Below are 22,104 nucleotides of genomic sequence, written 5' to 3' on the forward strand. Positions count from 1 at the left end.
AGTCAGTGTGGAGTCTTCACTGATGATTTGGGAATCCCCTGTGCTCTAGTTTCTTCCCTCATGTCAATGAACTGCAAGTATATGAAATGGATATTGTAAATTCCCCATCATTCCATGCTGATGGGAAACAAGCACAGGGGAACTCTTAGGAGACTATGAAAAATAAAAAGTTGCAGGGTTACAATGAAATAAGCAAGAGGGGGATAAGGTAGAACACTGAAGGCTAGCATTAACACAATGGGAGGAATAGCCTCTGTCATTCCCTGAAGGCACACAGTCAGCCATTCAGGAACAGTCTCTTGCCTTCTGCCATACGATTTTTAAATGGACCTTGAATCCATGAACACTACCTCACTACTTTTTAAATATATATTGTTCCTGTTTTTGCACTCTTTGATCATTTAATTATGTATATATATACTACTGGAATTGATTGATTCTTTTATTTTTTTTCTTTCTATATTGTCTTGTACTGCTGCTGCTAAATTGAAAAATTTCACGACACATGCTGGAGATAATAAACTAGATTGTGATTCTGACATGACTTGTACAGAAGGCAATTGTTCAGTGTTCATGTTGGAACTATGAGTCACTCCACCAAAGAAAAGATGCAATGGTAAAACTGAATGTGCAGAATCCATGTACGAGGAAGCACTCTCTTGCTTGGATTTTAGACTTACCTGTATCAAGTTATGACAGTGTAATTGTAAGGATCTAGCCACATGTGCAGACAACCTGCTGCATCAAACTGTACATGCTGGGCAGTTTGCTTCAGAGGGATGTATGGGGCAGAGTCCATTACGGGTACTGATAACTCAGGATATCGCAGAATTTCCCCTCACCCCTTACACCTCTGTGTGAATGAGAGCAGGGACATACCTGTGCAGTACACAGTGTTATTACTAGGTGTTGGCTTCAGCAGATACACAAAGTAGCCAATGCAATTTTTGATCTTAATGTCCAGACAAGCATTGCTGTTTTGACTCGTGCCCTGTCCACTCACAACAGATTCAGGATTGGTGTTTCCATTCTCGGTGAAGCAAACCCTTCTCATCACCTCCCCCTCTGCCACAGCGGGATGGGAACCTGGAATAAGGATAATACAAGTTTAATTATTATTCAACCATCCATGAATACAGCCAAACAAAACAATGTTACTCCAGGGCCAAAGTGCAAAAAAACAGTGCCAACAGAAATACACAGCACAAGGCATATGTAACATATATCAGATAGCAGTTAAACATACAATCACTCAATAATATAATATAGCCCAATTCCCCGAGCCCATGAATGTGTTGGCAAGAGCAAGCCCACAGCAATATGCAGTCGAACCCAGTCCAGCTCATCTTCCACTGAGTGGCCACTGGAGGGCAGCACCGATGCCAACATGGCTGCCACGTCACACCGTCTCCGGCACTGACTCCAATGTCTCTCTCCTGGACGGTTGCAAACAGGCATGATGCCCGGTCCTCACTACAGCTGATCCCACCAATAAACCAGTGAACCAGACATCCAGCATTCCATATTACCAATGTCTAACAGGGCCTTGCGATCATAGGAGAAACAACTAAAACCCTATCACAGGCTGTTAGACTGCACACCACCTTCGCACACCAACTCTGACGGCAACACGGACCCAACAAGTCCAGTTCCTCCACCAAGGAGCAACACGCTGATGGAGTAGACCTGCAGTACTTCAAGTAATTCTGAATGTCCAGCTTGTGATTGAAAGAAAAGATGTTTTAAAAAAGACAGATTTTATTGGCTCTGCATCTGTGTGTGCTGCCATCTTACCAGACGGCAAACAGAGTAACTTGTACCCAGTCCCTTGGGGAATGTGAATGGGGACCATTCTAATGCAGGTTTCAGATTCACCCATGATCTGCTCTGGCCTTAGTCAATGGCAAACTGTTACCCCCCCACCCTGCAATCCAAACTCACTGCTACAGATCCAGGTCCCCGAGACCAGCCCCTGCTGGTGAGAGCCTGTGGGCCCAGGGCTTGGACAAGAAACTCCAGCCTCACCCTGATGCACATTGGACAGCTGGTGAAGATGCACCACCAAGCCAAATGATCACATTTCAAACAAAACATTGTTTCACAGAGAGATGCTCACTTGTTCAACACTTTTTACAGTTAACCATAATACCAAAATAAACATGATCAGTTCACTCTCTAAAGTTGGCTCCAGCTGCTAAGGGCTTGTAGTTCTCCAGGTGTACCCTGGCAGTCAGGGAAGTTTTGGAAGATGCAGCAAGGCAAGGGTTAAGGTAGTGTTCAGGCAAAGGTAGTTTAAGCAACGTGCAGAAAATGCTGGAGAAACTCAGCAGCCCAGGCAGCATCTATGGAAAAGTGTAAGTGATTCAGGCCGAGAATTTTCATCAGGACTGGGGAAATGAAAGATGAGAAGACAGGACAGTAAGGTGGGGGAAGGGAGGAAGAAGTACAAGGTGGTAGGTGATTCGTAAAACTGTGAGAGGGGGAGGGTTGAAGTAAGGAGCTGGGAAGTCGGTTGCTTAAAGAGATAAAGGGCTGGAGAAGGGGGAATCTGACAGGAGAGGGCAGAAGCCCATTGAAGAAAGGGAAGGGGGAGGAGCACCAGAAGGTAATGGGCAGGTAAGGAGTTAAGATGAGAGAGGAAAACTGCAATGGGTGAATGGTGAAAGAGGGAGCAATTAAGGAAGTTAAAGTGTAGAGCCAACGGAGGATAAAGTGGGATAGAACAAGATGAGTCTCTGAAGAGAAGTCTTTGAAGAGCACAGCTTCACTTTGCACAGTAGGGGACTGGAGCCATTTGTCATTACAAGAATGCAAATGAAGGATTCTAGGGTAACAGTTACTGCATATTAATTCTGAGTATTATGGGACTTTTATGTGTGGGCACGTGGCCAAGTGGTTAAGGCATTCGACTAGCAATCTGAAGGCCGTGAGTTCGAGCCCCAGCCAAGGCAGCGTGTTGTGTCTTTGAGCAAGGCACTTAATCACACATTTCTCTGCGATGACACTGGTGCCAAGCTGTATGGGTCCTAATGCCATTCCCTTGGACAAGATCAGTGTCGTGGAGAGGGGAGACTTGCAGCATGGGCAACTGGCGGTCTTCCATACAACCTTGCCCAGGCTTGCACCCTGGAGAGTAAAGACTTTCCAGGTGCAGATCCATGGTCTCGCAAGACTAACATATGCCTTTTTTTTAATGTATAGGTTGTATTGATGATTAATATCTGTATTGTTGTTGTGTGATTGGAGATTCATCATACGAATAGGGGTTTGAACAAACACAATGTTACCAATTGGTCAATATCTGTAACCACTGGTCAATTTCTGTACAGAAATGGCATTTCTGTGTTCGAACTTCAGAACAGTGGTGTGCATAAGTAAATAAAGTGTGATTGAGGAGTTAACGGCGACAAAGCCACTACCCAGGCTAACCAGATAAGAAAGTCAAAGACTATTGAGATTCACTGATATTCAGAGACATTCACTGGTCTTGGAATCATATTGTGGTGAAGGACAACGTTAAAGGTTCTGCTACTACAGAATATTGAGAGACTTGACCTTGTTTACAACCTCTCAATGTTTCTCCAGTGCAGAGTTGAAATGTGAGGCGCATATCAAAAAGGAAAGAAATTAATTGTTGATTAAAGTTATTTTTACTTACAACATAGCCTAAACATGCTTACTGCACATATTATAAATATATATGTTTCTGCACTTGGGAAAACATTTTACAATTAATCTTAAAAATTCCAACAATTTCAGTATAAATTTAACATAAAAACAAATTGGAACGCAAAGATTTAGAAAGCCCAAATTCAAAACAGATGATCAGCAATGAAAAGCTGAATTTACACGATTTGAAATAGAAACAGCATCACTTTCAGTAACTATATTAGTTCATGATCTCTGGGTGCCCTGAGACAGGCCGGGCTGTTTGGGAACTGCTCCTCCAGGGCAAGCAATGGAGCCACAAAACCTTTCCTGGTCTGACCTGGAGCGATGTCAAAGCTCAAAGTGCCTTTAATAGCAAAATATGCATACTATATAGAACTGTGAGATTTGTCTCCCTACAGCCAATCCCAAATAATAGAAAAAACTATAGAAGCTGTTTTTTAAAAACAAGATTGTCAACAATCCGATGTTACAAACAATAAAAGTAAGCAGATGGCTTTCTGAACTGAAGTTTACAAAAGTGAATCCACAGCTGAATCAGGAACCCAGTTGTTCCAGTCCGTAGTCTCAGTGTGGTCAGCAGGCAGACCCACAACACCACTGCCAGAAAAGAACTGGAAGGTGGCACTCCACTGCCAGACTGCATTTGGATTCAGGGCCGGTGTATGGTTTGAGTGACTGTGGGAAGCATCTTTGACAGACGTGGAGATCAGTGTCCATGTTCAGGGGCTTGTTCAGAGACCTGGGTCATCATTCTGACCCTCCTCTCAGGAAAATTAAGCCCTACTGTTGTGAACTCTGAGCTTACCTTCCAACCAGCCTTGTCTCTTCCCGCAGCAACAACCCCGTGGAACTGCTGTCTCGGGGAGTTTCCATCTGCCGGAACTGAAATAACAATTGGAGAATGGAATGAAGCAGAGTATTCACTTTGAGAAATGAACCCTATCCTCAGCCTGTCTGCTTTCAACCTTCCCCCATGCCATCTAATTTTCTTTTTTAATTCTCCATCCCTATTTTCCATTTCTCCCTCCAGGTCACTCACTCACTGTGCAGAATGTGTCAGCTCTCTTATCCCTACAGTTGCCCGCTGACCCATTGTGACGACCGATAATCTGGTCTTCCAGCAATTCCCCTTCCCACACCCTTCAATCTCCCTTCATGGTGGGTTTGAAGTCATTATCCCCTCATTACCTGCTGAATCTGTACCATCCTTGTTCAAGGTTTTTGTCAGACGTACATTCTCCACTCGTGCTGGGAGAATTCATTCTCCTCCAGGACTGATCCAAGATGCTGTAATTTACACACGGATCACCAAGTGCAGAGGCTGTAACTGAGGGACAGGATGACAATGATTAGTTTTTAGGGTCACCTGATATCACACAACATCTTATTCACCCAGCCCACTTCCACCATCCCCACAGGACAAGCAACAGTCTTGTTCTCCAATCAGTGATCAATCCCACAAATGAATGGTGGAAACTTTGCCTCATTCCACAACTTGGCTCCATTGCCCTTGGTCCATCACACCCACAAACTCACACCAGTAATGAACTGATGGGGAACAGAAAGAGCAGCCCAGCCATTCACCCTGGGTGTACTGGAGAACATTAGTCAACTGCACTCAGAGTTGTGGTAATGCAGGAAGCCCCATCATCAATTTCTGCTGAAATGGTCGCCTACATTCTGTGCTCTGATGCTGATCAAAGTCCTGAGGACCATGTCACCACTTCCCACCACCATTCCCCAGTGTTATCCTCATTCCCAGCGACACTCTCCCCCAGCACTCCCTCTCCTGTAACAAGTGCCATCCACACTCTTCTTCTCACAGAGCATTGCCTACCTCTGTTCCCTGCCACACTCCTGCAACCTCTCCTCAATCCTGTCCATCGCTCTGCTACTCTTCTCTGTCTCTCCTCCATTCAGTACCACCATTCCAGCGTCTCTCTGCTATTCTCAGATTTTATTTATTTATGCTTTCATTTTTATTTTTCCGATACAGTGTGAACAGACCCTTCCAGCCCTTCGTTCTGCATCGGCCAGCATCTTCCAATTTAACCCGAGCCCGACTGTGGGACAAATTACAACGACGAGTTGGTACATCTTTGGACCGTGGGAGGAATCGGGAGCACTGGAGGAAACCCGTCCTGTCACAGGGAGAACGTGTCGGTACATCTTTGGACCGTGGGAGGAATCGGGAGCACTGGAGGAAACCCGTCCTGTCACAGGGAGAACGTGTCGGTACATCTTTGGATCATGGGAGGAATCGGGAGCACTCGAGGAAACCCGTCCTGTCACAGGGAGAACGTGTCGGTACATCTTTGGACCGTGGGAGGAATCGGGAGCACTGGAGGAAACCCGTCCTGTCACAGGGAGAACGTGTCGGTACATCTTTGGACCATGGGAGGAATCGGGATCACTGGAGGAAACCCGTCCTGTCACAGGGAGAACGAGTCGGTACATCTTTGGACCGTGGGAGGAATCGGGAGCACTGGAGGAAACCCGTCCTGTCACAGGGAGAACGTGTCGGTACATCTTTGGACCGTGGGAGGAATCGGGAGCACTGGAGGAAACCCGTCCTGTCACAGGGAGAACGTGTCGGTACATCTTTGGACCGTGGGAGGAATCGGGAGCACTGGAGGAAACCCGTCCTGTCACAGGGAGAACGTGTCGGTACATCTTTGGACCATGGGAGGAATCGGGAGCACTGGAGGAAACCCGTCCTGTCACAGGGAGAACGTGTCGGTACATCTTTGGACCGTGGGAGGAATCGGGATCACTGGAGGAAACCCGTCCTGTCACAGGGAGAACGAGTCGGTACATCTTTGGACCGTGGGAGGAATCGGGATCACTGGAGGAAACCCGTCCTGTCACAGGGAGAACGTGTCGGTACATCTTTGGACCATGGGAGGAATCGGGAGCACTGGAGGAAACCCGTCCTGTCACAGGGAGAACGAGTCGGTACATCTTTGGACCATGGGAGGAATCTGGAGCACTGGAGGAAACCCGTCCTGTCACAGGGAGAACGTGTCGGTACATCTTTGGACCGTGGGAGGAATCGGGAGCACTGGAGGAAACCCGTCCTGTCACAGGGAGAACGTGTCGGTACATCTTTGGACCGTGGGAGGAATCGGGAGCACTGGAGGAAACCCGTCCTGTCACAGGGAGAACGTGTCGGTACATCTTTGGACCATGGGAGGAATCGGGAGCACTGGAGGAAACCCGTCCTGTCACAGGGAGAACGAGTCGGTACATCTTTGGACCGTGGGAGGAATCGGGAGCACTGGAGGAAACCCGTCCTGTCACAGGGAGAACGTGTCGGTACATCTTTGGACCATGGGAGGAATCGGGAGCACTGGAGGAAACCCGTCCTGTCACAGGGAGAACGTGTCGGTACATCTTTGGACCGTGGGAGGAATCGGGATCACTGGAGGAAACCCGTCCTGTCACAGGGAGAACGAGTCGGTACATCTTTGGACCATGGGAGGAATCGGGATCACTGGAGGAAACCCGTCCTGTCACAGGGAGAACGTGTCGGTACATCTTTGGACCGTGGGAGGAATCGGGAGCACTGGAGGAAACCCGTCCTGTCACAGGGAGAACGAGTCGGTACATCTTTGGACCATGGGAGGAATCGGGAGCACTGGAGGAAACCCGTCCTGTCACAGGGAGAACGTGTCGGTACATCTTTGGACCATGGGAGGAATCGGGAGCACTGGAGGAAACCCGTCCTGTCACAGGGAGAACGAGTCGGTACATCTTTGGACCGTGGGAGGAATCGGGAGCACTGGAGGAAACCCGTCCTGTCACAGGGAGAACGTGTCGGTACATCTTTGGACCATGGGAGGAATCGGGAGCACTGGAGGAAACCCGTCCTGTCACAGGGAGAACGTGTCGGTACATCTTTGGACCGTGGGAGGAATCGGGATCACTGGAGGAAACCCGTCCTGTCACAGGGAGAACGAGTCGGTACATCTTTGGACCATGGGAGGAATCGGGATCACTGGAGGAAACCCGTCCTGTCACAGGGAGAACGTGTCGGTACATCTTTGGACCGTGGGAGGAATCGGGATCACTGGAGGAAACCCGTCCTGTCACAGGGAGAACGTGTCGGTACATCTTTGGACCGTGGGAGGAATCGGGAGCACTGGAGGAAACCCGTCCTGTCACAGGGAGAACGAGTCGGTACATCTTTGGACCATGGGAGGAATCGGGATCACTGGAGGAAACCCGTCCTGTCACAGGGAGAACGTGTCGGTACATCTTTGGACCATGGGAGGAATCGGGAGCACTGGAGGAAACCCGTCCTGTCACAGGGAGAACGAGTCGGTACATCTTTGGACCATGGGAGGAATCGGGAGCACTGGAGGAAACCCGTCCTGTCACAGGGAGAACGTGTCGGTACATCTTTGGACCGTGGGAGGAATCGGGAGCACTGGAGGAAACCCGTCCTGTCACAGGGAGAACGTGTCGGTACATCTTTGGACCGTGGGAGGAATCGGGATCACTGGAGGAAACCCGTCCTGTCACAGGGAGAACGTGTCGGTACATCTTTGGACCGTGGGAGGAATCGGGAGCACTGGAGGAAACCCGTCCTGTCACAGGGAGAACGTGTCGGTACATCTTTGGACCATGGGAGGAATCGGGATCACTGGAGGAAACCCGTCCTGTCACAGGGAGAACGTGTCGGTACATCTTTGGACCGTGGGAGGAATCGGGAGCACTGGAGGAAACCCGTCCTGTCACAGGGAGAACGAGTCGGTACATCTTTGGACCATGGGAGGAATCGGGAGCACTGGAGGAAACCCGTCCTGTCACAGGGAGAACGTGTCGGTACATCTTTGGACCATGGGAGGAATCGGGAGCACTGGAGGAAACCCGTCCTGTCACAGGGAGAACGAGTCGGTACATCTTTGGACCGTGGGAGGAATCGGGAGCACTGGAGGAAACCCGTCCTGTCACAGGGAGAACGTGTCGGTACATCTTTGGACCATGGGAGGAATCGGGAGCACTGGAGGAAACCCGTCCTGTCACAGGGAGAACGAGTCGGTACATCTTTGGACCGTGGGAGGAATCGGGATCACTGGAGGAAACCCGTCCTGTCACAGGGAGAACGAGTCGGTACATCTTTGGACCATGGGAGGAATCGGGATCACTGGAGGAAACCCGTCCTGTCACAGGGAGAACGTGTCGGTACATCTTTGGACCGTGGGAGGAATCGGGATCACTGGAGGAAACCCGTCCTGTCACAGGGAGAACGTGTCGGTACATCTTTGGACCGTGGGAGGAATCGGGAGCACTGGAGGAAACCCGTCCTGTCACAGGGAGAACGAGTCGGTACATCTTTGGACCATGGGAGGAATCGGGATCACTGGAGGAAACCCGTCCTGTCACAGGGAGAACGTGTCGGTACATCTTTGGACCATGGGAGGAATCGGGAGCACTGGAGGAAACCCGTCCTGTCACAGGGAGAACGAGTCGGTACATCTTTGGACCATGGGAGGAATCGGGAGCACTGGAGGAAACCCGTCCTGTCACAGGGAGAACGTGTCGGTACATCTTTGGACCGTGGGAGGAATCGGGATCACTGGAGGAAACCCGTCCTGTCACAGGGAGAACGTGTCGGTACATCTTTGGACCATGGGAGGAATCGGGATCACTGGAGGAAACCCGTCCTGTCACAGGGAGAACGTGTCGGTACATCTTTGGACCGTGGGAGGAATCGGGATCACTGGAGGAAACCCGTCCTGTCACAGGGAGAACGTGTCGGTACATCTTTGGACCATGGGAGGAATCGGGAGCACTGGAGGAAACCCGTCCTGTCACAGGGAGAACGAGTCGGTACATCTTTGGACCGTGGGAGGAATCGGGAGCACTGGAGGAAACCCGTCCTGTCACAGGGAGAACGTGTCGGTACATCTTTGGACCATGGGAGGAATCGGGAGCACTGGAGGAAACCCGTCCTGTCACAGGGAGAACGTGTCGGTACATCTTTGGACCGTGGGAGGAATCGGGATCACTGGAGGAAACCCGTCCTGTCACAGGGAGAACGAGTCGGTACATCTTTGGACCATGGGAGGAATCGGGATCACTGGAGGAAACCCGTCCTGTCACAGGGAGAACGTGTCGGTACATCTTTGGACCGTGGGAGGAATCGGGAGCACTGGAGGAAACCCGTCCTGTCACAGGGAGAACGTGTCGGTACATCTTTGGACCGTGGGAGGAATCGGGATCACTGGAGGAAACCCGTCCTGTCACAGGGAGAACGTGTCGGTACATCTTTGGACCATGGGAGGAATCGGGATCACTGGAGGAAACCCGTCCTGTCACAGGGAGAACGTGTCGGTACATCTTTGGACCGTGGGAGGAATCGGGAGCACTCGAGGAAACCCGTCCTGTCACAGGGAGAACGTGTCGGTACATCTTTGGACCATGGGAGGAATCGGGAGCACTGGAGGAAACCCGTCCTGTCACAGGGAGAACGTGTCGGTACATCTTTGGACCATGGGAGGAATCGGGAGCACTGGAGGAAACCCGTCCTGTCACAGGGAGAACGTGTCGGTACATCTTTGGACCGTGGGAGGAATCGGGAGCACTGGAGGAAACCCGTCCTGTCACAGGGAGAACGTGTCGGTACATCTTTGGACCATGGGAGGAATCGGGAGCACTGGAGGAAACCCGTCCTGTCACAGGGAGAACGTGTCGGTACATCTTTGGACCGTGGGAGGAATCGGGATCACTGGAGGAAACCCGTCCTGTCACAGGGAGAACGAGTCGGTACATCTTTGGACCATGGGAGGAATCGGGATCACTGGAGGAAACCCGTCCTGTCACAGGGAGAACGTGTCGGTACATCTTTGGACCGTGGGAGGAATCGGGATCACTGGAGGAAACCCGTCCTGTCACAGGGAGAACGTGTCGGTACATCTTTGGACCGTGGGAGGAATCGGGAGCACTGGAGGAAACCCGTCCTGTCACAGGGAGAACGTGTCGGTACATCTTTGGACCATGGGAGGAATCGGGATCACTGGAGGAAACCCGTCCTGTCACAGGGAGAACGTGTCGGTACATCTTTGGACCATGGGAGGAATCGGGAGCACTGGAGGAAACCCGTCCTGTCACAGGGAGAACGAGTCGGTACATCTTTGGACCATGGGAGGAATCGGGAGCACTGGAGGAAACCCGTCCTGTCACAGGGAGAACGTGTCGGTACATCTTTGGACCGTGGGAGGAATCGGGAGCACTGGAGGAAACCCGTCCTGTCACAGGGAGAACGTGTCGGTACATCTTTGGACCATGGGAGGAATCGGGATCACTGGAGGAAACCCGTCCTGTCACAGGGAGAACGTGTCGGTACATCTTTGGACCGTGGGAGGAATCGGGATCACTGGAGGAAACCCGTCCTGTCACAGGGAGAACGTGTCGGTACATCTTTGGACCATGGGAGGAATCGGGAGCACTGGAGGAAACCCGTCCTGTCACAGGGAGAACGAGTCGGTACATCTTTGGACCGTGGGAGGAATCGGGATCACTGGAGGAAACCCGTCCTGTCACAGGGAGAACGTGTCGGTACATCTTTGGACCATGGGAGGAATCGGGAGCACTGGAGGAAACCCGTCCTGTCACAGGGAGAACGAGTCGGTACATCTTTGGACCGTGGGAGGAATCGGGATCACTGGAGGAAACCCGTCCTGTCACAGGGAGAACGTGTCGGTACATCTTTGGACCGTGGGAGGAATCGGGAGCACTGGAGGAAACCCGTCCTGTCACAGGGAGAACGTGTCGGTACATCTTTGGACCGTGGGAGGAATCGGGAGCACTGGAGGAAACCCGTCCTGTCACAGGGAGAACGTGTCGGTACATCTTTGGACCATGGGAGGAATCGGGATCACTGGAGGAAACCCGTCCTGTCACAGGGAGAACGTGTCGGTACATCTTTGGACCATGGGAGGAATCGGGAGCACTCGAGGAAACCCGTCCTGTCACAGGGAGAACGTGTCGGTACATCTTTGGACCGTGGGAGGAATCGGGAGCACTGGAGGAAACCCGTCCTGTCACAGGGAGAACGTGTCGGTACATCTTTGGACCATGGGAGGAATCGGGATCACTGGAGGAAACCCGTCCTGTCACAGGGAGAACGTGTCGGTACATCTTTGGACCGTGGGAGGAATCGGGAGCACTGGAGGAAACCCGTCCTGTCACAGGGAGAACGTGTCGGTACATCTTTGGACCGTGGGAGGAATCGGGAGCACTGGAGGAAACCCGTCCTGTCACAGGGAGAACGTGTCGGTACATCTTTGGACCATGGGAGGAATCGGGAGCACTGGAGGAAACCCGTCCTGTCACAGGGAGAACGAGTCGGTACATCTTTGGACCGTGGGAGGAATCGGGAGCACTGGAGGAAACCCGTCCTGTCACAGGGAGAACGTGTCGGTACATCTTTGGACCATGGGAGGAATCGGGATCACTGGAGGAAACCCGTCCTGTCACAGGGAGAACGTGTCGGTACATCTTTGGACCGTGGGAGGAATCGGGAGCACTGGAGGAAACCCGTCCTGTCACAGGGAGAACGTGTCGGTACATCTTTGGACCGTGGGAGGAATCGGGAGCACTGGAGGAAACCCGTCCTGTCACAGGGAGAACGTGTCGGTACATCTTTGGACCGTGGGAGGAATCGGGAGCACTGGAGGAAACCCGTCCTGTCACAGGGAGAACGTGTCGGTACATCTTTGGACCGTGGGAGGAATCGGGAGCACTGGAGGAAACCCGTCCTGTCACAGGGAGAACGTGTCGGTACATCTTTGGACCATGGGAGGAATCGGGAGCACTGGAGGAAACCCGTCCTGTCACAGGGAGAACGAGTCGGTACATCTTTGGACCATGGGAGGAATCGGGAGCACTGGAGGAAACCCGTCCTGTCACAGGGAGAACGTGTCGGTACATCTTTGGACCATGGGAGGAATCGGGATCACTGGAGGAAACCCGTCCTGTCACAGGGAGAACGTGTCGGTACATCTTTGGACCTGGGAGGAATCGGGAGCACTGGAGGAAACCCGTCCTGTCACAGGGAGAACGTGTCGGTACATCTTTGGACCTGGGAGGAATCGGGATCACTGGAGGAAACCCGTCCTGTCACAGGGAGAACGTGTCGGTACATCTTTGGACCGTGGGAGGAATCGGGAGCACTCGAGGAAACCCGTCCTGTCACAGGGAGAACGTGTCGGTACATCTTTGGACCATGGGAGGAATCGGGATCACTGGAGGAAACCCGTCCTGTCACAGGGAGAACGTGTCGGTACATCTTTGGACCATGGGAGGAATCGGGATCACTGGAGGAAACCCGTCCTGTCACGGGAGAACGTGTCGGTACATCTTTGGACCGTGGGAGGAATCGGGAGCACTGGAGGAAACCCGTCCTGTCACAGGGAGAACGTGTCGGTACATCTTTGACCGTGGACCGAGGAATCGGGAGCACTGGAGGAAACCCGTCCTGTCACAGGGAGAACGTGTCGGTACATCTTTGGACCATGGGAGGAATCGGGAGCACTGGAGGAAACCCGTCCTGTCACAGGGAGAACGGTCGGTACATCTTTGGACCGTGGGAGGAATCGGGAGCACTGGAGGAAACCCGTCCTGTCACAGGGAGAACGTGTCGGTACATCTTTGGACCATGGGAGGAATCGGGATCACTGGAGGAAACCCGTCCTGTCACAGGGAGAACGTGTCGGTACATCTTTGGACCGTGGGAGGAATCGGGATCACTGGAGGAAACCCGTCCTGTCACAGGGAGAACGTGTCGGTACATCTTTGGACCGTGGGAGGAATCGGGAGCACTGGAGGAAACCCGTCCTGTCACAGGGAGAACGTGTCGGTACATCTTTGGACCATGGGAGGAATCGGGATCACTGGAGGAAACCCGTCCTGTCACAGGGAGAACGAGTCGGTACATCTTTGGACCGTGGGAGGAATCGGGATCACTGGAGGAAACCCGTCCTGTCACAGGGAGAACGTGTCGGTACATCTTTGGACCATGGGAGGAATCGGGAGCACTGGAGGAAACCCGTCCTGTCACAGGGAGAACGAGTCGGTACATCTTTGGACCGTGGGAGGAATCGGGAGCACTGGAGGAAACCCGTCCTGTCACAGGGAGAACGTGTCGGTACATCTTTGGACCGTGGGAGGAATCGGGAGCACTGGAGGAAACCCGTCCTGTCACAGGGAGAACGTGTCGGTACATCTTTGGACCGTGGGAGGAATCGGGAGCACTGGAGGAAACCCGTCCTGTCACAGGGAGAACGTGTCGGTACATCTTTGGACCATGGGAGGAATCGGGATCACTGGAGGAAACCCGTCCTGTCACAGGGAGAACGTGTCGGTACATCTTTGGACCATGGGAGGAATCGGGAGCACTGGAGGAAACCCGTCCTGTCACAGGGAGAACGTGTCGGTACATCTTTGGACCGTGGGAGGAATCGGGAGCACTGGAGGAAACCCGTCCTGTCACAGGGAGAACGTGTCGGTACATCTTTGGACCATGGGAGGAATCGGGATCACTGGAGGAAACCCGTCCTGTCACAGGGAGAACGTGTCGGTACATCTTTGGACCGTGGGAGGAATCGGGATCACTGGAGGAAACCCGTCCTGTCACAGGGAGAACGTGTCGGTACATCTTTGGACCGTGGGAGGAATCGGGAGCACTGGAGGAAACCCGTCCTGTCACAGGGAGAACGAGTCGGTACATCTTTGGACCATGGGAGGAATCGGGAGCACTGGAGGAAACCCGTCCTGTCACAGGGAGAACGTGTCGGTACATCTTTGGACCATGGGAGGAATCGGGAGCACTGGAGGAAACCCGTCCTGTCACAGGGAGAACGTGTCGGTACATCTTTGGACCATGGGAGGAATCGGGATCACTGGAGGAAACCCGTCCTGTCACAGGGAGAACGTGTCGGTACATCTTTGGACCGTGGGAGGAATCGGGAGCACTGGAGGAAACCCGTCCTGTCACAGGGAGAACGTGTCGGTACATCTTTGGACCATGGGAGGAATCGGGATCACTGGAGGAAACCCGTCCTGTCACAGGGAGAACGTGTCGGTACATCTTTGGACCGTGGGAGGAATCGGGATCACTGGAGGAAACCCGTCCTGTCACAGGGAGAACGTGTCGGTACATCTTTGGACCATGGGAGGAATCGGGATCACTGGAGGAAACCCGTCCTGTCACAGGGAGAACGTGTCGGTACATCTTTGGACCATGGGAGGAATCGGGATCACTGGAGGAAACCCGTCCTGTCACAGGGAGAACGTGTCGGTACATCTTTGGACCGTGGGAGGAATCGGGAGCACTGGAGGAAACCCGTCCTGTCACAGGGAGAACGTGTCGGTACATCTTTGGACCGTGGGAGGAATCGGGAGCACTGGAGGAAACCCGTCCTGTCACAGGGAGAACGTGTCGGGTACATCTTTGGACCATGGGAGGAATCGGGAGCACTGGAGGAAACCCGTCCTGTCACAGGGAGAACGAGTCGGTACATCTTTTTGGACCATGGGAGGAATCGGGAGCACTGGAGGAAACCCGTCCTGTCACAGGGAGAACGTGTCGGTACATCTTTGGACCATGGGAGGAATCGGGATCACTGGAGGAAACCCGTCCTGTCACAGGGAGAACGTGTCGGTACATCTTTGGACCATGGGAGGAATCGGGAGCACTGGAGGAAACCCGTCCTGTCACAGGGAGAACGTGTCGGTACATCTTTGGACCATGGGAGGAATCGGGAGCACTGGAGGAAACCCGTCCTGTCACAGGGAGAACGTGTCGGTACATCTTTGGACCATGGGAGGAATCGGGAGCACTGGAGGAAACCCGTCCTGTCACAGGGAGAACGTGTCGGTACATCTTTGGACCTGGGAGGAATCGGACACTGAGGAAACCCGTCCTGTCACAGGGAGAACGGTCGGTACATCTTTGGACCTGGGAGGAATCGGGAGCACTGGAGGAAACCCGTCCTGTCACAGGGAGAACGTGTCGGTACATCTTTGGACCGTGGGAGGAATCGGGATCACTGGAGGAAACCCGTCCTGTCACAGGGAGAACGTGTCGGTACATCTTTGGACCATGGGAGGAATCGGGAGCACTGGAGGAAACCCGTCCTGTCACAGGGAGAACGAGTCGGTACATCTTTGGACCATGGGAGGAATCGGGAGCACTGGAGGAAACCCGTCCTGTCACAGGGAGAACGTGTCGGTACATCTTTGGACCATGGGAGGAATCGGGAGCACTGGAGGAAACCCGTCCTGTCACAGGGAGAACGTGTCGGTACATCTTTGGACCATGGGAGGAATCGGGATCACTCGAGGAAACCCGTCCTGTCACAGGGAGAACGTGTCGGTACATCTTTGGACCGTGGGAGGAATCGGGAGCACTCGAGGAAACCCGTCCTGTCACAGGGAGAACGTGTCGGTACATCTTTGGACCATGGGAGGAATCGGGATCACTGGAGGAAACCCGTCCTGTCACAGGGAGAACGAGTCGGTACATCTTTGGACCATGGGAGGAATCGGGATCACTGGAGGAAACCCGTCCTGTCACAGGGAGAACGTGTCGGTACATCTTTGGACCATGGGAGGAATCGGGATCACTGGAGGAAACCCGTCCTGTCACAGGGAGAACGTGTCGGTACATCTTTGGACCATGGGAGGAATCGGGATCACTCGAGGAAACCCGTCCTGTCACAGGGAGAACGTGTCGGTACATCTTTGGACCGTGGGAGGAATCGGGAGCACTGGAGGAAACCCGTCCTGTCACAGGGAGAACGTGTCGGTACATCTTTGGACCGTGGGAGGAATCGGGAGCACTGGAGGAAACCCGTCCTGTCACAGGGAGAACGTGTCGGTACATCTTTGGACCATGGGAGGAATCGGGAGCACTGGAGGAAACCCGTCCTGTCACAGGGAGAACGTGTCGGTACATCTTTGGACCGTGGGAGGAATCGGGAGCACTGGAGGAAACCCGTCCTGTCACAGGGAGAACGTGTCGGTACATCTTTGGACCATGGGAGGAATCGGGATCACTGGAGGAAACCCGTCCTGTCACAGGGAGAACGAGTCGGTACATCTTTGGACCGTGGGAGGAATCGGGAGCACTGGAGGAAACCCGTCCTGTCACAGGGAGAACGTGTCGGTACATCTTTGGACCATGGGAGGAATCGGGATCACTGGAGGAAACCCGTCCTGTCACAGGGAGAACGTGTCGGTACATCTTTGGACCGTGGGAGGAATCGGGATCACTGGAGGAAACCCGTCCTGTCACAGGGAGAACGTGTCGGTACATCTTTGGACCATGGGAGGAATCGGGATCACTGGAGGAAACCCGTCCTGTCACAGGGAGAACGTGTCGGTACATCTTTGGACCGTGGGAGGAATCGGGAGCACTGGAGGAAACCCGTCCTGTCACAGGGAGAACGTGTCGGTACATCTTTGGACCATGGGAGGAATCGGGAGCACTGGAGGAAACCCGTCCTGTCACAGGGAGAACGTGTCGGTACATCTTTGGACCGTGGGAGGAATCGGGAGCACTGGAGGAAACCCGTCCTGTCACAGGGAGAACGTGTCGGTACATCTTTGGACCATGGGAGGAATCGGGATCACTGGAGGAAACCCGTCCTGTCACAGGGAGAACGTGTCGGTACATCTTTGGACCGTGGGAGGAATCGGGAGCACTGGAGGAAACCCGTCCTGTCACAGGGAGAACGAGTCGGTACATCTTTGGACCATGGGAGGAATCGGGAGCACTGGAGGAAACCCGTCCTGTCACAGGGAGAACGTGTCGGTACATCTTTGGACCGTGGGAGGAATCGGGAGCACTGGAGGAAACCCGTCCTGTCACAGGGAGAACGTGTCGGTACATCTTTGGACCGTGGGAGGAATCGGGAGCACTGGAGGAAACCCGTCCTGTCACAGGGAGAACGTGTCGGTACATCTTTGGACCGTGGGAGGAATCGGGAGCACTGGAGGAAACCCGTCCTGTCACAGGGAGAACGTGTCGGTACATCTTTGGACCGTGGGAGGAATCGGGATCACTGGAGGAAACCCGTCCTGTCACAGGGAGAACGTGTCGGTACATCTTTGGACCATGGGAGGAATCGGGAGCACTGGAGGAAACCCGTCCTGTCACAGGGAGAACGTGTCGGTACATCTTTGGACCATGGGAGGAATCGGGAGCACTGGAGGAAACCCGTCCTGTCACAGGGAGAACGTGTCGGTACATCTTTGGACCGTGGGAGGAATCGGGAGCACTGGAGGAAACCCGTCCTGTCACAGGGAGAACGTGTCGGTACATCTTTGGACCGTGGGAGGAATCGGGATCACTGGAGGAAACCCGTCCTGTCACAGGGAGAACGAGTCGGTACATCTTTGGACCATGGGAGGAATCGGGAGCACTGGAGGAAACCCGTCCTGTCACAGGGAGAACGTGTCGGTACATCTTTGGACCGTGGGAGGAATCGGGAGCACTGGAGGAAACCCGTCCTGTCACAGGGAGAACGTGTCGGTACATCTTTGGACCGTGGGAGGAATCGGGAGCACTGGAGGAAACCCGTCCTGTCACAGGGAGAACGTGTCGGTACATCTTTGGACCGTGGGAGGAATCGGGAGCACTGGAGGAAACCCGTCCTGTCACAGGGAGAACGTGTCGGTACATCTTTGGACCATGGGAGGAATCGGGATCACTGGAGGAAACCCGTCCTGTCACAGGGAGAACGTGTCGGTACATCTTTGGACCATGGGAGGAATCGGGATCACTGGAGGAAACCCGTCCTGTCACAGGGAGAACGTGTCGGTACATCTTTGGACCGTGGGAGGAATCGGGAGCACTGGAGGAAACCCGTCCTGTCACAGGGAGAACGAGTCGGTACATCTTTGGACCGTGGGAGGAATCGGGAGCACTGGAGGAAACCCGTCCTGTCACAGGGAGAACGTGTCGGTACATCTTTGGACCGTGGGAGGAATCGGGAGCACTGGAGGAAACCCGTCCTGTCACAGGGAGAACGTGTCGGTACATCTTTGGACCATGGGAGGAATCGGGATCACTGGAGGAAACCCGTCCTGTCACAGGGAGAACGTGTCGGTACATCTTTGGACCATGGGAGGAATCGGGATCACTGGAGGAAACCCGTCCTGTCACAGGGAGAACGTGTCGGTACATCTTTGGACCGTGGGAGGAATCGGGAGCACTGGAGGAAACCCGTCCTGTCACAGGGAGAACGAGTCGGTACATCTTTGGACCATGGGAGGAATCGGGATCACTGGAGGAAACCCGTCCTGTCACAGGGAGAACGTGTCGGTACATCTTTGGACCATGGGAGGAATCGGGAGCACTGGAGGAAACCCGTCCTGTCACAGGGAGAACGTGTCGGTACATCTTTGGACCATGGGAGGAATCGGGATCACTGGAGGAAACCCGTCCTGTCACAGGGAGAACGTGTCGGTACATCTTTGGACCGTGGGAGGAATCGGGAGCACTGGAGGAAACCCGTCCTGTCACAGGGAGAACGTGTCGGTACATCTTTGGACCATGGGAGGAATCGGGAGCACTGGAGGAAACCCGTCCTGTCACAGGGAGAACGTGTCGGTACATCTTTGGACCGTGGGAGGAATCGGGAGCACTGGAGGAAACCCGTCCTGTCACAGGGAGAACGAGTCGGTACATCTTTGGACCATGGGAGGAATCGGGAGCACTGGAGGAAACCCGTCCTGTCACAGGGAGAACGTGTCGGTACATCTTTGGACCGTGGGAGGAATCGGGAGCACTGGAGGAAACCCGTCCTGTCACAGGGAGAACGTGTCGGTACATCTTTGGACCTGGGAGGAATCGGGAGCACTGGAGGAAACCCGTCCTGTCACAGGGAGAACGTGTCGGTACATCTTTGGACCGTGGGAGGAATCGGGAGCACTGGAGGAAACCCGTCCTGTCACAGGGAGAACGTGTCGGTACATCTTTGGACCGTGGGAGGAATCGGGAGCACTGGAGGAAACCCGTCCTGTCACAGGGAGAACGTGTCGGTACATCTTTGGACCGTGGGAGGAATCGGGAGGAATCGGACTGGAGGAAACCCGTCCTGTCACAGGGAGAACGTGTCGGTACATCTTTGGACCGTGGGAGGAATCGGGATCACTGGAGGAAACCCGTCCTGTCACAGGGAGAACGTGTCGGTACATCTTTGGACCGTGGGAGGAATCGGGAGCACTGGAGGAAACCCGTCCTGTCACAGGGAGAACGTGTCGGTACATCTTTGGACCATGGGAGGAATCGGGATCACTGGAGGAAACCCGTCCTGTCACAGGGAGAACGTGTCGGTACATCTTTGGACCGTGGGAGGAATCGGGATCACTGGAGGAAACCCGTCCTGTCACAGGGAGAACGTGTCGGTACATCTTTGGACCGTGGGAGGAATCGGGAGCACTGGAGGAAACCCGTCCTGTCACAGGGAGAACGAGTCGGTACATCTTTGGACCGTGGGAGGAATCGGGATCACTGGAGGAAACCCGTCCTGTCACAGGGAGAACGTGTCGGTACATCTTTGGACCATGGGAGGAATCGGGATCACTGGAGGAAACCCGTCCTGTCACAGGGAGAACGTGTCGGTACATCTTTGGACCATGGGAGGAATCGGGAGCACTGGAGGAAACCCGTCCTGTCACAGGGAGAACGTGTCGGTACATCTTTGGACCATGGGAGGAATCGGGATCACTGGAGGAAACCCGTCCTGTCACAGGGAGAACGTGTCGGTACATCTTTGGACCGTGGGAGGAATCGGGAGCACTCGAGGAAACCCGTCCTGTCACAGGGAGAACGTGTCGGTACATCTTTGGACCGTGGGAGGAATCGGGATCACTGGAGGAAACCCGTCCTGTCACAGGGAGAACGTGTCGGTACATCTTTGGACCGTGGGAGGAATCGGGAGCACTGGAGGAAACCCGTCCTGTCACAGGGAGAACGTGTCGGTACATCTTTGGACCGTGGGAGGAATCGGGAGCACTCGAGGAAACCCGTCCTGTCACAGGGAGAACGTGTCGGTACATCTTTGGACCATGGGAGGAATCGGGATCACTGGAGGAAACCCGTCCTGTCACAGGGAGAACGAGTCGGTACATCTTTGGACCATGGGAGGAATCGGGAGCACTGGAGGAAACCCGTCCTGTCACAGGGAGAACGTGTCGGTACATCTTTGGACCGTGGGAGGAATCGGGAGCACTGGAGGAAACCCGTCCTGTCACAGGGAGAACGTGTCGGTACATCTTTGGACCATGGGAGGAATCGGGAGCACTGGAGGAAACCCGTCCTGTCACAGGGAGAACGTGTCGGTACATCTTTGGACCATGGGAGGAATCGGGAGCACTGGAGGAAACCCGTCCTGTCACAGGGAGAACGTGTCGGTACATCTTTGGACCATGGGAGGAATCGGGAGCACTGGAGGAAACCCGTCCTGTCACAGGGAGAACGTGTCGGTACATCTTTGGACCGTGGGAGGAATCGGGAGCACTGGAGGAAACCCGTCCTGTCACAGGGAGAACGTGTCGGTACATCTTTGGACCATGGGAGGAATCGGGATCACTGGAGGAAACCCGTCCTGTCACAGGGAGAACGTGTCGGTACATCTTTGGACCGTGGGAGGAATCGGGAGCACTGGAGGAAACCCGTCCTGTCACAGGGAGAACGTGTCGGTACATCTTTGGACCATGGGAGGAATCGGGAGCACTGGAGGAAACCCGTCCTGTCACAGGGAGAACGTGTCGGTACATCTTTGGACCGTGGGAGGAATCGGGAGCACTGGAGGAAACCCGTCCTGTCACAGGGAGAACGTGTCGGTACATCTTTGGACCATGGGAGGAATCGGGAGCACTGGAGGAAACCCGTCCTGTCACAGGGAGAACGAGTCGGTACATCTTTGGACCGTGGGAGGAATCGGGAGCACTGGAGGAAACCCGTCCTGTCACAGGGAGAACGTGTCGGTACATCTTTGGACCGTGGGAGGAATCGGGAGCACTGGAGGAAACCCGTCCTGTCACAGGGAGAACGTGTCGGTACATCTTTGGACCATGGGAGGAATCGGGAGCACTGGAGGAAACCCGTCCTGTCACAGGGAGAACGTGTCGGTACATCTTTGGACCGTGGGAGGAATCGGGAGCACTGGAGGAAACCCGTCCTGTCACAGGGAGAACGTGTCGGTACATCTTTGGACCATGGGAGGAATCGGGAGCACTGGAGGAAACCCGTCCTGTCACAGGGAGAACGTGTCGGTACATCTTTGGACCATGGGAGGAATCGGGAGCACTGGAGGAAACCCGTCCTGTCACAGGGAGAACGTGTCGGTACATCTTTGGACCTGGACCGGGAGGAAGGAATCGGGAGCACTGGAGGAAACCCGTCCTGTCACAGGG

The 22,104-nt window shown here is 53.9% G+C and overlaps 1 long non-coding RNA gene across 1 annotated transcript in view; it reads right to left on the reverse strand.

Moving 5' to 3' along the window:
- Positions 1 to 1,058: 1,058 nt before the first annotated feature.
- The window catches only part of LOC134341887 (uncharacterized), a 32,121-nt gene continuing 11,075 nt past the window's right edge, over positions 1,059 to 22,104 (reverse strand). The window contains exons 2-4 of the long non-coding RNA XR_010016901.1: positions 4,861 to 4,999; positions 4,478 to 4,554; positions 1,059 to 1,086 (exon numbers count right to left, since the gene is read on the reverse strand). This is a non-coding gene — a long non-coding RNA (uncharacterized LOC134341887). The remainder of the gene's footprint in view (positions 1,087 to 4,477; positions 4,555 to 4,860; positions 5,000 to 22,104) is intronic.

The sequence above is a fragment of the Mobula hypostoma genome, unplaced genomic scaffold (assembly GCF_963921235.1).
Source record: "Mobula hypostoma unplaced genomic scaffold, sMobHyp1.1 scaffold_60, whole genome shotgun sequence".
In the NCBI taxonomy this organism is placed as follows: Eukaryota; Metazoa; Chordata; class Chondrichthyes; order Myliobatiformes; family Myliobatidae; genus Mobula; species Mobula hypostoma.